This window comes from Meriones unguiculatus, chromosome 11 (genome assembly GCF_030254825.1).
Source record: "Meriones unguiculatus strain TT.TT164.6M chromosome 11, Bangor_MerUng_6.1, whole genome shotgun sequence".
In the NCBI taxonomy this organism is placed as follows: domain Eukaryota; kingdom Metazoa; phylum Chordata; class Mammalia; order Rodentia; family Muridae; genus Meriones; species Meriones unguiculatus.
The window spans coordinates 50,910,132-50,924,050 of record NC_083359.1 but is presented as its reverse complement, the minus strand read 5'-3'; the positions used below and the strand labels follow the sequence as shown (position 1 = coordinate 50,924,050).

Here is a 13,919-nt window from a genome sequence, read left to right as displayed (position 1 = left end):
AACCGGCTCCTAAAATCGCCTTCCCACACCCCTACCCAAGGATCCCTAGAACTGTTGCAGAAGCCACCACCCCTCTTGGCCAAAGAGGATCTGAGCTCAGCCTATCTGCGCGAAAACGTGACTGGACTGAGCTTCCCGGGATCATAAAAAAACGTATTTGCTGTCCTCTGTTGGCCAGTGGTTGTCACACTCAGAAGAAAAGGACGTCAACCAACCTAGACTCTGGATTCAATGGGGGAGAGTGCACGAGCGTGTGTATGTGTGTGTTGTTCCAGAGCACACCCCCAGGAGAGTAAACCAGACAGTGCCCCCTCTCCCTTTGCTTTTAGTGGTACCACTCTGGCATCTGGACTGTGAGCCAGACTGTGAGCCAGGCCTGCGGCGAAGCCTACTTGGCCGAGCAGAGTCTGTTTTGCACCTGCATCCGACCAGCTTTGTCAGGCAGGGCCTCCTGAATCGGAGCGTAGCGGTGGGTCTTGCAGCTCCGCACGCAGGTGGTCATTCCTGCAGGACCATGAGCTGTTGCAGCTGTCACAGGAGAGATGACTCGGGTGCAGAGCGGGCTCGGGCCTCCTCCATGCCACACACACTGCCCCGTTCCTCTGTCTTGCATCCTGGTATCTTCCCTCTTCCTGATTTCGGCTTAGTCCTCTCCAGGTAATGCAAGCAAGCACAAGTAATGAGTAATGGTTTTGCTAAGTACTCCTAACAGAGAGCCTCTTCTAAATCTCCCCTCCTCCAAAGGGCTACGAAGTGGCTTCTTCCACTCATGTGTCACCACCACTAGCTTAAGACTTCTTAACTCCCATTTTACAGATAGGGAAACTGAGGCCCAGAGAGGCTCTGGGGTGTCCAACATGTGTCCATGGGCTGCATGTAGCCAAGGATACCTATGAAAGCAAGCAGATTTGTGTGTGTGAGATCTTGGGGTATGGGGCAAGCACAAGCTTGAGCATGAGCTTTGCTCAGACTCCTCTCGGCTGTGGCTGCTCACTGCTCTGGACCACCTTCCCTGGCTTCTGACCTGGTAACCGTTCTTTGCTTCCAAAGCCCAGCCTTGAGCTCCCTTTCCTCTCTCATTACATTGTATCCTTGCATCAGTTACCCTACCCCTCATCTGTGAGCCTATGGGGCAGCTGTCCTTCCTTTCTCTCAAGCTCTGGAGCCCTGGCACCATGCCCCACCTGGCACGCAAAGGAGCTCCAGCAATATTTGTTTAGGAAAATGAACAAATTCCATGAGAAAAAGAGGGACTGATTGGGTGAGGTCAGGATGACTCCTCATTGGTGGCAATGAGGAAGTTTCTAGGAGGTGAGAACTCCAGGCCCCATGTAGACAGGCTGCCTGTGGCTTCTGGTGGCTGAGGCAGACTGTCTAGGGGCTGATGCTACAGCATGGCTTTACAACAAAAAGAAACCAGAGATCCAGCCACAGCTAGGTACATAGCTCCAGCCCTCTTGAATTTCAGTTCCCATGGTGGCAATGTTAGGGATGAAAGGATCAAATTGCATGATCCCCAGGAAGCCTTGCAGAGGTCACACACAAAGTGCATGCTCAAATAGATCACAGCAATGATCCCGAGCCCCCTCCTGGGATATGGGGAAGTGTGCCTGTGTATGCTGTGAAGAGTTACAGGTGTGTAGGCATGGTTAGCTGGCCCTAGCAGCAGCATCAGTCTACTTCCAACCCCACTGGAGCCAAAGCAGAGGAGGCGTTTGTACCTGGGTGGGTGAGCAAGCATGACCTATCTGGCCTGTCCCTAGACACCTGGCAAAAGAGTATTGAATGCTTAGAGGTTCAGACATGTGGCCAAAGTATGTCACTACACTAGAAGAAGCCACACTTGGTGGATGCCTGTAATCCCGACACCTGGAGAGCAGAAGGATGGAGCATTGAAGACTAGCCTTGGCTAGTGAGGATCTCCTCTCAAAGGATGTCATGCTTCATAAAAACATTCAAGGGCTGAGGAGGTGGCTCAATTGGTAAAGTGTAAGCTCTGCAAACATGAAGCCCTAAGTTTGGCTTAGCACCTACATGAAAAGTAGGAGGTGGCAATGCACACCTGGGGAGGCAGAGACGGAGAATCCTTGGGACTTGCTGTTCAGTCAGTCTAACTGAGTAGGCATGCTTCAGTTTCAGTGAGAGAGTCTATCTCAAAATACAAGTCATTGAGGAAGACATTGGCAGTGATTTCCAGGCTCTACAATCACACACATGACCATCACATACCCACAAAGAACACAGTGCATACAATGACAAAAAGCCAACAAGAAAGGAAAGAATTAACTAAAATACAAGAAAGAAAGAAAGAAAGAAAGAAAGAAAGAAAGAAAGAAGAGAGAGTGAGCTGGGTGAGGTGGGGGCAGCTCCATCATTTTATCCCATAATGGTAGACCTCTATGAGTTTGAGGCAAGCCTGCTTTACACGCCAACTCCAGGCTAGCCAGGGTTATGCAGTGAGACCCTGTCTGAAAGGGAAAAATAAAAGGAAGACAAGGAGAAGGAGGAAGAAGAGGAGGAAGAGGAGGAGGAGGAGGGAGAGGAGGAGAAGGAAGAAGAGGAGGAAAAGAAGGAGGAGGAAGAGGAAGAGGAGGAGAAGGAGAAGCATAGAAGCAAACAATCAAAAAAAGATAAAAGAGGGAAGATGCTCAATCCTCATTCAGAAGGACAAACGTGATAGACATCAGAAGCAGGAGAAGACAGGGAACAGGACAGGAGCCTACCACAGAGGGCCTCTGAAAGACTCTACTGATTGAGGTATCAAGCAGAGGCTGAGACTCATAGCTAAACTTTGGGCAGAGGGCATGGAATTTTATGAAAGAAGGGGGAGATAGAAAGACCTGGAGGGGACAGGAGCTCCACAAGGAGACCAACAGACAAAAACAAAACAAAACAAAACCACAAACCTGAGCTCTGGTTTAGTTTGCAGAGACTGATACCCCAACTAAGGACCATGCATGAGAGGACCTTAAACCCTTATAATCATGCATCAGCATGCTCAGCTTATGTGGTACTGGGGATAGAACCCAGTGTTTCATGCATGCTAGGCAAACATATTACCAACAACCTCAGCCTTTATCATCGTTCTGCTCCAAAAGGCTGTGGCCCAAAGGGCCCATAGACTCAGTCTCCAAGTGAGGTCCCTAGTAATGGGAACCAGGCTGTCTCTGACATGAAGTCAGTGACTGGCTCTCTGATCACCTCTCTATGGGAGTTGCAGCCTTCCCAGGCCACAAAGGAAGACAATGCAGCCAGTCCTGATGAGACCTGATCGGCTAGGGTCAGAAGGAAGTGGAGGAGGACTAGGGGAGGGGCATAGGGGGAGAAGAGGGAGGGAGGAGATGAGGGAGGCAGGGCGTAGCTGGGATACAATTTGAATAAATTATAATAAATGATAATAATAAAAAAGAGAAAATATATATATAAGAAATTCTGATCTAAATGGAAAATGGAAGGTTGCTGTACTTCCCCATGGGGACAGAACTCCTCTTTGAAATCCAAGCACTGCCGTGGCCCTGACTCTTATACCAACAGCAACTTAAAAACAAATGTCTGCTGTATGTGGCAGTTTTTGTTGGTTTTTTGCCTAGAGGTTTGTCCACACCCAGATGAAGCAGACATGTTTCAGTTGACCCATATCGCATCTAAACTAATAGCAATACATTTGATTTAGTAGCCAACGTTTTTAAATCAAGACATTTTATATTAAAAAAAATCCAGATTTAAAAACAAAAACAACTCGCTGGTTAAAGGATTTGCCAATCAAAGGACCACAGCCCATTGAGCCACAGCCTTTTGGAGCAGAAAGGTGATACAGGCTGAGGTTGTTGGTAGTGTGTTTGCCTAGCTGGCATGAAACACTGAGTTCTATCCCCAGTACCACATAAGCTGGGCATGATTTTAAGCATGAGAGATGGAGGCAGGAAGACCAGAAGTTCATGGCCATTCTTCTACCTAAAGAGTTCTAGGCCAGCCTGGGTTATATGAGACTTTGTCTTGAACTAAAAGAAAGAGAGGGAGGAGTGGGAGAGGAGGAGGAGCAGGAAGAGGGAAAACAGAGGAAAAAAGGGGGAGGAAGAGGACAAAGGGGGAGGGAGAGAAGAGAGGGAGCAGACCTTGCAGTAGTGAGGCTTGCTGATTTGTTAGTGCAGTTCTGCCCACAGGAAATCTTCTATCTACACTCATATGAATGAGGGGCAAAGGGAACACAGAGCCACCTTGTGATCTGCTCAGCAGAGCCCCTCCTGTTTACCCTGAAGGGCCCCCTTCAGGCGTTACCACACTCATTTCTTCTAAGTATGCTCATGTTAAAATGTGCTATTGGTTTGAAACATAGGAATGTGCTCAAGGCAGGAATGTGTACAGACAGCTCACTCCTTTGCGAAAGGGCCTCTTTTTCTTCATCGTCTTCTTCTTTTGGTGTTTTTTGTTTTGTTTTGTTTTTTCAAGACAGGGTTTCTCTGTGTAGCCTCGACTGTCCTGGACTCCCTTTGTTGACCAGGCTGACCTCAACCTCACAGAGCTCTGCTTGCCTCTGCCTTCCTGAGATTACAGGCATTGCCTATCAGCATAAGGCCTAGTAGTCAGTGCACAGTGTTAGAGATTCCAGGGAGAGAAGCCCATGTGATAAGTACTTACCACACCTAAACAAATAAGCAGATGCCAAGCAGACACAAGGGAACTTTTGGAGGCAACGTGTGTGCATATTACTTGGTATCAAGGATGAACCCCATGTCATGAAATTGTTTAAATTAAATCTGTGCAGTTGTTTTGCATATATGTGCATGGTGCTGGGACTGGGGCAGGGCTTTGTGCTCAGCAACACTTTGCCAGCCAGCCACAACCCAGTGCGTTGGCATATCTGTACGTATCTGTGGCATTTGTTTTTGTTTGTGTAAGTGTGTGCAGCTGTTGCACAAGACTACGCTCCAAGCCCAACAACTGTTATCTTGGAGTCTTTAGCTATGCCCTCTAACCTCTGGTATTAGCTGCTCTTGACTAACTGTAACTTCATAGAACTTTAGCTGATGTTCTGTTTTTGTGAAAATAATTGTGTCAGTAGGTGTGGGTGCTGGTGCACACATGTCAGCTGGCTTGTTGACTGTTTCCAGCCCCTCACAGAGGAATGGGGAGGCTCATGGGGTTTACCTGCCTTTCTACCACATACTGTAGACAAGAGTGCCCTGAATGGGAGGCACTACAGTACAATATGCTGAGTCCTCCATCTGTGTGGCTATGGAAAGCCATTATCCATGCTGGGTGAAGACTTCCAGAGCAGCCTTTGGCGAGAGGAGCATCCAACCCTCCCCGTGCTCTGGAAGGGAGGAGCACCGACCCAATAAACACACTGATTCCCGAGAGTGAATTTTCGTGGAATCCTGTTTCTACTGGACCTCAGGAGGAACTGGGAAGGAATTTTAGCAAAAACAAGTGTTGATGAGACATCTCCCAGACCCTACAATAGAGATATTAGAATGTATCTTAAAACAATCCGGAACAGACACTTCCCTGACTCAGCCGTGGCTATTGTCACCACTTCAGAAAACAAATGGTTTCTTCAGTGATGTCATGAAATAACTTTTGCAGAACCTTGCTGACTGATCATCAGAAGTCCGTGACAGAGCTAAGTGTGATGGAGCAAGCCTGTAATCACTGAGGCATGGGAATCAGGAACTTGAGGCCAGCCTGGCTAACTCAGTGTGAACGAGCCTGTCTCAAAATTAAATCCAGTGTAGTGTTTACTTCGAACACTGAAGGCCCTGGGATCACCCCACCCCCAGTAATGGAGGGGAAAGTCCACAACAGAAGAAATAAGTGACTGTGTATCATTCTGACTTTACAGTGGAGGAGACCAAGGCATAGTGAGTTAAATGGCCAGGTCTAGGCTTTTTCCAAGGGGGCAGGGTCAAAAGCATTCATGCTTTTGCTTCATGCTACCACAAGGTGGCACTGTTGCAGCTTGCACCTGTGCAGTCTGTCCTTGATTCTAGGAGAGATCGCTTGCCTCAGTACTGAAACTAAGGCACCTTCTGCTTAAGGAAGCCCGCTAGGCTTTTCACTGCCACTGTTTATTCAAAAAGAGAGAGGTATGTGAGAAGCATTTAATTTCTTCTTCCCTCCCTCCCTCCCTCCCTCCCTCCCTCCCTCCCTCCCTCCCTCCCTCTCTCCCTCCCTTCTTTCTTTCTTTCTTTCTTTCAGACAGGGTTTCTCTGTGTAACCCCAGCTGTCCTGGAATTCAGTCGGAGATACGCTTGCCTCTGCCTCCCAAGTGCTGGGGCCACGACTACTAGTCCTACATCCTACTTTCTGAGACAAGCTCCTTCAGTCAGCTAGATTGGTGGATGAAGGATCGCCTTCTTAAAAATGTAGGTGCTGGAGTCTGAACGCAGGTCCTCATGCTCACCCAGCAAGAACTTTCTGGCTGAGCCATGCCACAGCACTCCAGTCTCCAGCTTGATGAGGATTACCTTCCACGAGCGTGCAGCACATTCTCTTTCTTCCCTGGGTCGGTAATGTGGCTTGCCACGGCAGCGGTTTTCAGAATGTGGCCTGGGAACTAGAAACAGCATCTTCCTGAAGCTTATCAAAAACACAAATGACAAGACCCTGTGTCCTCAGAGGACCAGGGGTGTTGCAGCTGTGTTTTAACCACTTGTGAGAGTCACTACTGTCCAGACTGGCGTCTGGCCCATCTCCCCCAGTGCACAGCTCCCTTCCCTTTCTGGTTAGGAGAGCCTGCTCTGGCCTGACTGGCCCTCGCCAGTTCAGCTCTCTCGGGAGCACGCTAGTAGCTCCACAGGTGCTTGCTTCAATCTCAAGGGCCTGTCATATTCACAAGATGCTGGTCCTAGAGCTGGAGTCAGACAGTCAAAGCCACTTCGAGCACTCTCTGGTCCACCCTCTGAGAAGGCAAAACCTCTGTGATGTCCTGGGACAGGCTCCACATACAAAGGCCACCTATGCAGCGAGTGTCTGGGTGCTTCCTCTGGGTGCCTCTGGCCACGTGACCCATTTTAGCTAGGAGAGAAAGGAGGCTCCGCGCCTGACGGATTCAGATCAGAGTCGTTCCAAGTCCGGGAAGGGCTTTCTCTCTTCTGGAAGGCGATGTACTTGCGCCGAGTTTCTTGTAAAAATTGCAAGCGAGACTGACTCCAGCTGACTCTGGGTGTGGACGCGACGTTGGGCAACAGCGGTTCTTTCTCTAGGGCGGGTAATGTTGGACTTTAATGACCAAAAGAAGGTGAAGCGCCCTGAAGCCAGCCAGGTACCAATCAGTAAGAAGCTCTTACCGTAAGACGCTTCCAGACTGCGGCCTCTGTCCACCGGGCGCACTCCGCAAACTTCTCCCAGAAGTTAAAGCCCCGTGAGCGGAAGGGGCGCTGTTTGCAGGGACAACCTTGCAGAGGACTCGATCCAGAAGGGCCAAGGTTGGAGTACCCACTGTCACCCTGCGCGAGGGAGAAGTTAGTTTGAAAGCAAGCTGAAAGAAAACAGTCATTCTAGGAAAGAAAGGCAAATCGAAGCTCAGGAGTTGGGATTTCATGATCACGCTTGAAAAGGGTTTTCACCTAAAATGTCTCCTCTACCTAGAGAGAAGCAGGCACGGACGGGGTTCGAACCCGTGATCTTCGGTTTACGAGACCGACGCCTTACCACTTGGCCACCGCGCCTGTGCCGGGGTGGCGGCCGCGCGAGCCTCTATGCTGGCGCCGCTCCCGTGAGCTGGCCTGACGAGAGCGAGCGCGGGCTGGAGCGGGTCGCCGCTGCCCCGCCCCTGCGCCCGGCTGACGGGTCTGCGCACGGGCGCGCGCCGGCGGCCCCGGCCGACGCAGGGCTCCGCGCGCGTGCTCGGCGCGGCCTAGGCGTTCCCGCCCGCGGCGCGGAGGCGCGTGGGCGGGATCCCGGCTCCGCGGCCGAGCTCGCTCGCCAGCGCCGCGGCTTTCCCAGCCTCAGTTTCCCTCACCACAGAAAACAGGTACGGTGGCCAGTTGTCATTATTCGAGCCACCTCGGCTGCCCTGCGCAGGGGTGGGAAGCGGCGCGTCGATTTTGCAAGAGAAAAAGCTGGCTTTTTCGCAGACTGTTCCTGTCTGGCACAGGGAATATCTCTGGTATCAGTCTCAGTGTCTGGAATCTACTGAAAATGCGATCTGTGTTGGGGTTTTGGTCCCGGCTTCTGGGTTTACATCTCCATGACATTTATGTGCCAGGTCTGAGCTGTAGAGCTCTGGACTGTCAATACCTACCTTCCTGTTCCTGGATTCAAAGGTCATTGTTTTTCTTTAAGTGGGCTGATTATGCCAGTCCCAGCTCTTCGCCTTAACTTCGGTGGCTTGGGTTAGACTCGCCACATTTATTGCTAGCCTGTGATTTGAAAAATAAAAACGCCTACTGCTCATTAGCACGCTGCATAGCATTAGCATATTATTACTGAGTGGATTATGTATGCCAAAACAAATGTCAAAACATTATTATGCACGGATGGGCTTTCTCACCCATTATTTAAAACTTCCTTTTCCCGTTGTATGTTTTCACACAATTGATTGAATCTGTGACTGAGAGCTAGCCATTGTGGGGCCTGCATCTTTTTTTTTTTGCCAGTGGGATCTGCTTGAGCTAGTGCTGTGCAGTCAGATAGTAGGGCCATATGTGTTCAGAATATCCACAGTCCATCCTGTACTGCAGAACCTTCATACAAGCCCTTGAGAGGCTGAAGCAGGGGGATTGCCTAAGTTGGAAGCCAGCCTGAAATGCACAGTGAATTCCAGGTCTGGGCTACAAAATGAGAGCTTGTCACAAACAAACAGAAAACAAAAGAATACCAGGACCAGGTTTATCAAGTCACTTGGAGGAAAACATTTGGGCAAGGGCATAAGAAGGCATGGGAAATCCACATTCATTTATAAATTAAAATCAAATCTTTAAAACATTCATAAGCCTGTAATGCCAACACCAGAGAAGTGGACACCTCTATAGTGGCCACAGCTCAGAGAAATGCCTGCAGTGCAGGTTGTCAGTAAATACTATCAACCTGTGGCCTTTCCTTTCAAGTGGTTCTGAAAATGTCCTTTCTGAGTTCCAGGCAAGGTTCACGGGTTCTGAGATGCCAGCAAAGCCTCTGGTGGTGGCTCAGAGCACGCCCCTTCTCAGCATGTCTGTTGTTCTGAAAGAACTCAAATGCCTCAAAAGTTTTCCTTGTCTCTGCAGGCCTCTGGTTTAGGGGAGTCTTGGGAGCATGGAGACCAGAAGGCTTCCCAAGTGCTCTGGGAGGACCTCTGCTGGCTTTTGTTTCCTGTTGTTTTGAGGCAAGGTCTCTCTCTGTAGCCCAGGCTGTCCCAACTAATGCAATTTGCTTTCCCCTTCTAACAGGCCTGTGCAGCCTCTTGGGGCAGAGGGGAGCAAGCCTGTGCTTCAAGTGAGAAAGCTTCTGATGGACCTGAAGGGGAGCCTGGTGTCATGATCTGATGTCTGGTTTCATCTGCATGATTGAGCACTGAAGTTCAAGAAATTTAAGTGTCTATATTTTTTTTTGTGTTAAAAAGGCATTTTTAAGGATTTTAGAAAAACTATACATGGTTTTCTGTTTTCTTCCAGTACCTCTGTCCTAGTGCCTGTCTCTTTTAAATGTGACTTTTAGGGCTGGAGGGCTGGCTCAGGGGTTGCAGCACTGCTCAGGCACAGTCTCAGCACCCGTGTTGGACACCATTAAGCCTCTATAACTCCAGCTCCAAGGAGTCCAGAGCCTCCTCTTGTCTCCATGGTCACCTACATACAGATGTGTGTGAGAGTGGCACATACACAAACACAGTTCTTGAAATTTGTTAGTCTACTCTGCGGTGCTTGGCAGTGTAAGCATGGCTGTGGCTATTCTAGACAAAAGCTCTGCCATGGAGATGCACCCTAGCACTGTCAGGCTGCAAGACACCTGTGCTGGTTGCAGAAGTCTTCAAGCTGTTTCCCTTCTCATCTTGATTGGTGAACATGGGTCTCTGTGTGGATGGCAGATGCAATAATCTGTCTACTGTGGAAGTTGCTGGCTAGGTTGTTTATGGCCAGCGTGATGAAAATGTCTCCGAGGAGGACAGTTCTTTAGCTGGCTCCTTCAGCTGGGCTTCCTGGACCTCCATCTTTAGCCCCCACTGAGCTAGGAAGAGCACTATGGGTCCTTCACGTGAGCAATGAGGATGCTCACGTGTGTTCTTTGCCTAGTGGCTGGGCAAAGCCTTGCTCAATGGTGCATAGGCCCTCCCTCAAACCTTGCTAAAGGCTGACTGATTGGGTGGGCATGGCGGAGGCCCTGGGTTCTGCACTGATATACTCTCAGAAGACACTCATGCTGCAGACCTTGCCTGGAGCGCTCCTCCAAGCAGCTTGCAGTATTCTTGGAGAAACTTATTTGCATGTGGAGGGAAACCTGAAGGCCTGAGTATTTAGGCTACTTGATGACAACAGGCTTTCCCCTAAATCCCTAACTACTTAGACCATTATGTGCTGCTCATAGATTCTCTGCTCCTCTGTTGGGGGTGGATGTGGTGCAGCAGTGTGAGTAACGGACCCAGGTGGTGGGGGCCAGAGAACAGTCCCCTTCTCACTGTTTTTCTGGGGGTAGGCATCTCAAAGATTTGGTGTGTGACATACACACTTGTGAGTTGTGTGGGTTTCTGGAGCTAAGAGTAAAAGCTATCGATCAAGTGATGTTTGCTGTTTTACAGTTCCACCAGATAAGGTGTCCCAAGCACTTGACATCTTCCATATTTTGTCTTTGATTGTATTGCTCTAATTTTTATTACCCTGATGACCAGTGAAATTTTTCCTGTGCTTATTAGCCATATGTTCTATCTTCCTTCTGAAATTTTGACTCAAAACTTTTGCCGTGTTTATGACTTGTTATCATATTGAATCATACACGTTCTTTATATGTTATGGATGCATGTGGTTCTCCTCCTGCCTGGGGGAATGTCTCGTACCAGTCCATGAAGTCAGGAGAAGCACAAGACTAGAAGGTGATTTAAGGTAAAAATGCTTAAAATTTCCTCCTGTTGCTATGCTACTGTTATATTGACTATCTAGAGCTTTGACCTTTATCAATAGAGCTCTGATTTATTAATCTAACTCTAATACAAAAACATTCCACCGTACCACCCATTATCATGGTTCCAAGCTCAAGATTTTAAATCGCCTTTAAATCTCCATAATGTGTAATCATACTAAAGGTTAAGGTCAAGGGAGCTTTTGTCCCTTTTACTTCATGAAAGGCTTCTGCCTTTTCAGAGCTCTCCTTAAAGAATGCTTATGCTGTTAACACAAATGTGTGTGTCTACTGCCTTTTCTACAATGTGTATTTTAGTGCAGATTACAATTGTGATGTTAACATGTCTAAAGTTTTATCTCCTTTGCAAAAAACTTAAAAGTAATTCGTGTAAGCTGCAGGAAATCCACCTGAATCCACCTCTCAGGTCAGGTGGACTCCAGATTAGTACTGTACCTCTTGCCTATCTGAGAGGGTGGGATTCCTTCCCTTTCCCTGGTTTTGGGACTCCCCTTTCCTGGCTACTGATTGCTACATTCCTACACATAACACCAGCCAATTGGTGAGTCTTCACTTCTGGTTGGTGCAAACACTTCCTACCGTTCTTGCCAATCTACATCCAAACCCTTCATCTAGGACCTTCTTCTCCCCTGGGTAAGATTTCTACTGCCATGATTTCGCTCCCTCCCCCTCTCCCTTGTCTATGAAAACTGTAGCACTAGGTAAACTGTGTCTGCTATGTACCCTTGGTCTCTGGCCAACGCTGACAAGCTGTTGGAACAAATTGTGCCATATTACTCTACTGAGTCAAACCTTGGTCTTGGGATGCCTTGATAGGTCACTGACTCCTACATGCCCAATGGGAATAGTCCATTTTTTCCTCCAAATTCTCCTCTGGGATATCTTCTGGAGAATTTCAGATTTCTGTATCTAGTGCCTGCTTTAAGGACCTCTAAGCTTACACACCTCTGTAACCAAACTTGGTCTCAATTTCTTTAGATGACAGATCCAAAGCAAAGCCTTTATAATTACTGCCAGTGATTGGATAAATGGAAGATCCCTCAGTTAAGTGGAGGTTCCCCTGTTCGAGTCTCTTTGATCCAAACCTTCCACCTCTGTTCACTCTCCCAAAAGTTTTAAGTGTACACCTAAAGGAATTTTCTCCATAACCTACTTAACTTTGTCTTCTGCTTACATATGTGTTTCAGTATCCTGCCAGACCCAGATGTTTCCTATATCCACAGCAGCACCAAAGCAGCTACCACAATTGTTCCAGTCTGACCTCACAGACTTCCATCAAGTTGGACCTGCACTTTCCCTCCCATCCGTGGATGTTCTCACAGACCTTGGACAGCATCAAAACAGCCTTTTCTTCCTGGACTTGGCCAGCATTTCAGCCTTTGCCAGCACCTCCTGTGTCAACAGAAAGAAGCCAGAAGAGACTCTCCACCAGTTATTCACTTATTATTAATAAAAGGCTGGAATGGTGTGCTTCAGGGCCAGGACAAGTAGCTCCAGGTTCTCCCAGCATTCCTCAGTCACTACCTGCTGTAGTATGTGGCTGGCAACTCTACTGGCAACCCTCTACCCTGAACATTCCAGGGCAGGGACTTTCTCTCCTCAACATTTTTCTCTCTCTCTCTCTTACTTCCTTGCATGGCAACCAAGAGCTCCTTCCAATGAACCTTCACTTATATACTTTAACCTGCCTTACATGAAAAGCAGCCCAAGCTCCTCATTTTTTAATTATAGAAAAAGGGAGGAATGTTAGTATTTAGATAGCCTGCTTCTGGGTTGCCTAGTAACCTATGATGTCATCATGTGTCACCTGCCAGGTGGCTACACTTGGCAGACGTGGTTCAGTTGCTCCATAAAAGGATCAGCCAACCACTTGTCTCTCTTGCCCTCTTACTCTCTTGCTCTCTTGCTCTCCTTTCTCTGTCAGGATGCCCCCTTCCTTCCCCCATCATGTCTCTCTCTTCATCTCCAGCCAATAAACGTCTCTCATATAAAATCTGTGTACATCATCATTTCACTGGACCTAACACTAGGTACTTCAATGATACTTGATTTACATTAAACATCATGCTGCTGTTGTATGAACCAGAACACAGTACCTAATTATCATATATGTACAGGGAGGGGAGCACTGTCAGGGAGCTGTGTCAAAGGCCATATATCAAATGTGGCTAGGGGCATCTGTCTAGAGACACTCTCTAGATGAAGTTAGGCAGAGAGCAGGAGGCCCTGCTGAAGAGAGGGAATCCTGCACCTTAACACTGAGCTCAGAATGGCTGTCCAGACTGGGAGGACTGCAACCTCAAACAGCAGGGTCCTTCCAACAATTCAGAGTTTTATCAGGCATATGTATTGTGAATATTTTTTTTAGATCTTGCAGTTGTGTGTGTGTGTCTGTGTGTTAGGATCCAAACTCATGTCCTCAGGCTTGCCTGGCAAGCACTTTACCCCCTGAACCTGTTATGCCCAAATCTCACAGACTCCAAAGACCACCAAGGAGCCAATTCTGACACAGAGGCAGTAGGGTCTTTTTATTACAAGCTTGGGCTCACACCCTCACCAAAGAAGCAATTGAGAGTAGAGCCCTGAGCTCAGGGGGAGGAGGGTGATGTATAGGTCTCAGTCCCTCCCAGTGCACCCAAAGCAGGGGAATTCCAGCTTGGTAGTCTCCTATTAGTTAAAATACAAAAGGGGATGTTGCATTTTAAACTGACTAATGGTCTGACTTCCTTTGTTTGGCTGTTGCTAGAGGAGAGGAGTGATCTGGGCTGGTTTCCTAGCAACTGTATCTCTAGTGGGCAGGAAAGAATGCAAAAAGGCTGGTTCCTCCCTGCAGGTGGCTGGACATGTCTTGATGTGTCTGGCCTTTGTTC

At 48.3% G+C, this 13,919-nt stretch overlaps 1 long non-coding RNA gene and 1 other non-coding gene across 2 annotated transcripts; one reads left to right on the top strand and one right to left on the bottom strand.

Annotated features, from left to right (window-relative positions):
- Positions 1-7,598: 7,598 nt before the first annotated feature.
- Trnat-cgu (transfer RNA threonine (anticodon CGU)) lies at positions 7,599-7,670 on the bottom strand. The gene has a single exon. It is a non-coding gene; the product is annotated as a tRNA-Thr (tRNA).
- Positions 7,671-7,829: 159 nt separating this feature from the next.
- LOC110556841 (uncharacterized) lies at positions 7,830-13,042 on the top strand. The gene is made up of 3 exons (XR_002476913.2): positions 7,830-7,975; positions 9,369-11,012; positions 12,237-13,042. It is a non-coding gene; the product is annotated as an uncharacterized LOC110556841 (long non-coding RNA).
- Positions 13,043-13,919: the final 877 nt, after the last annotated feature.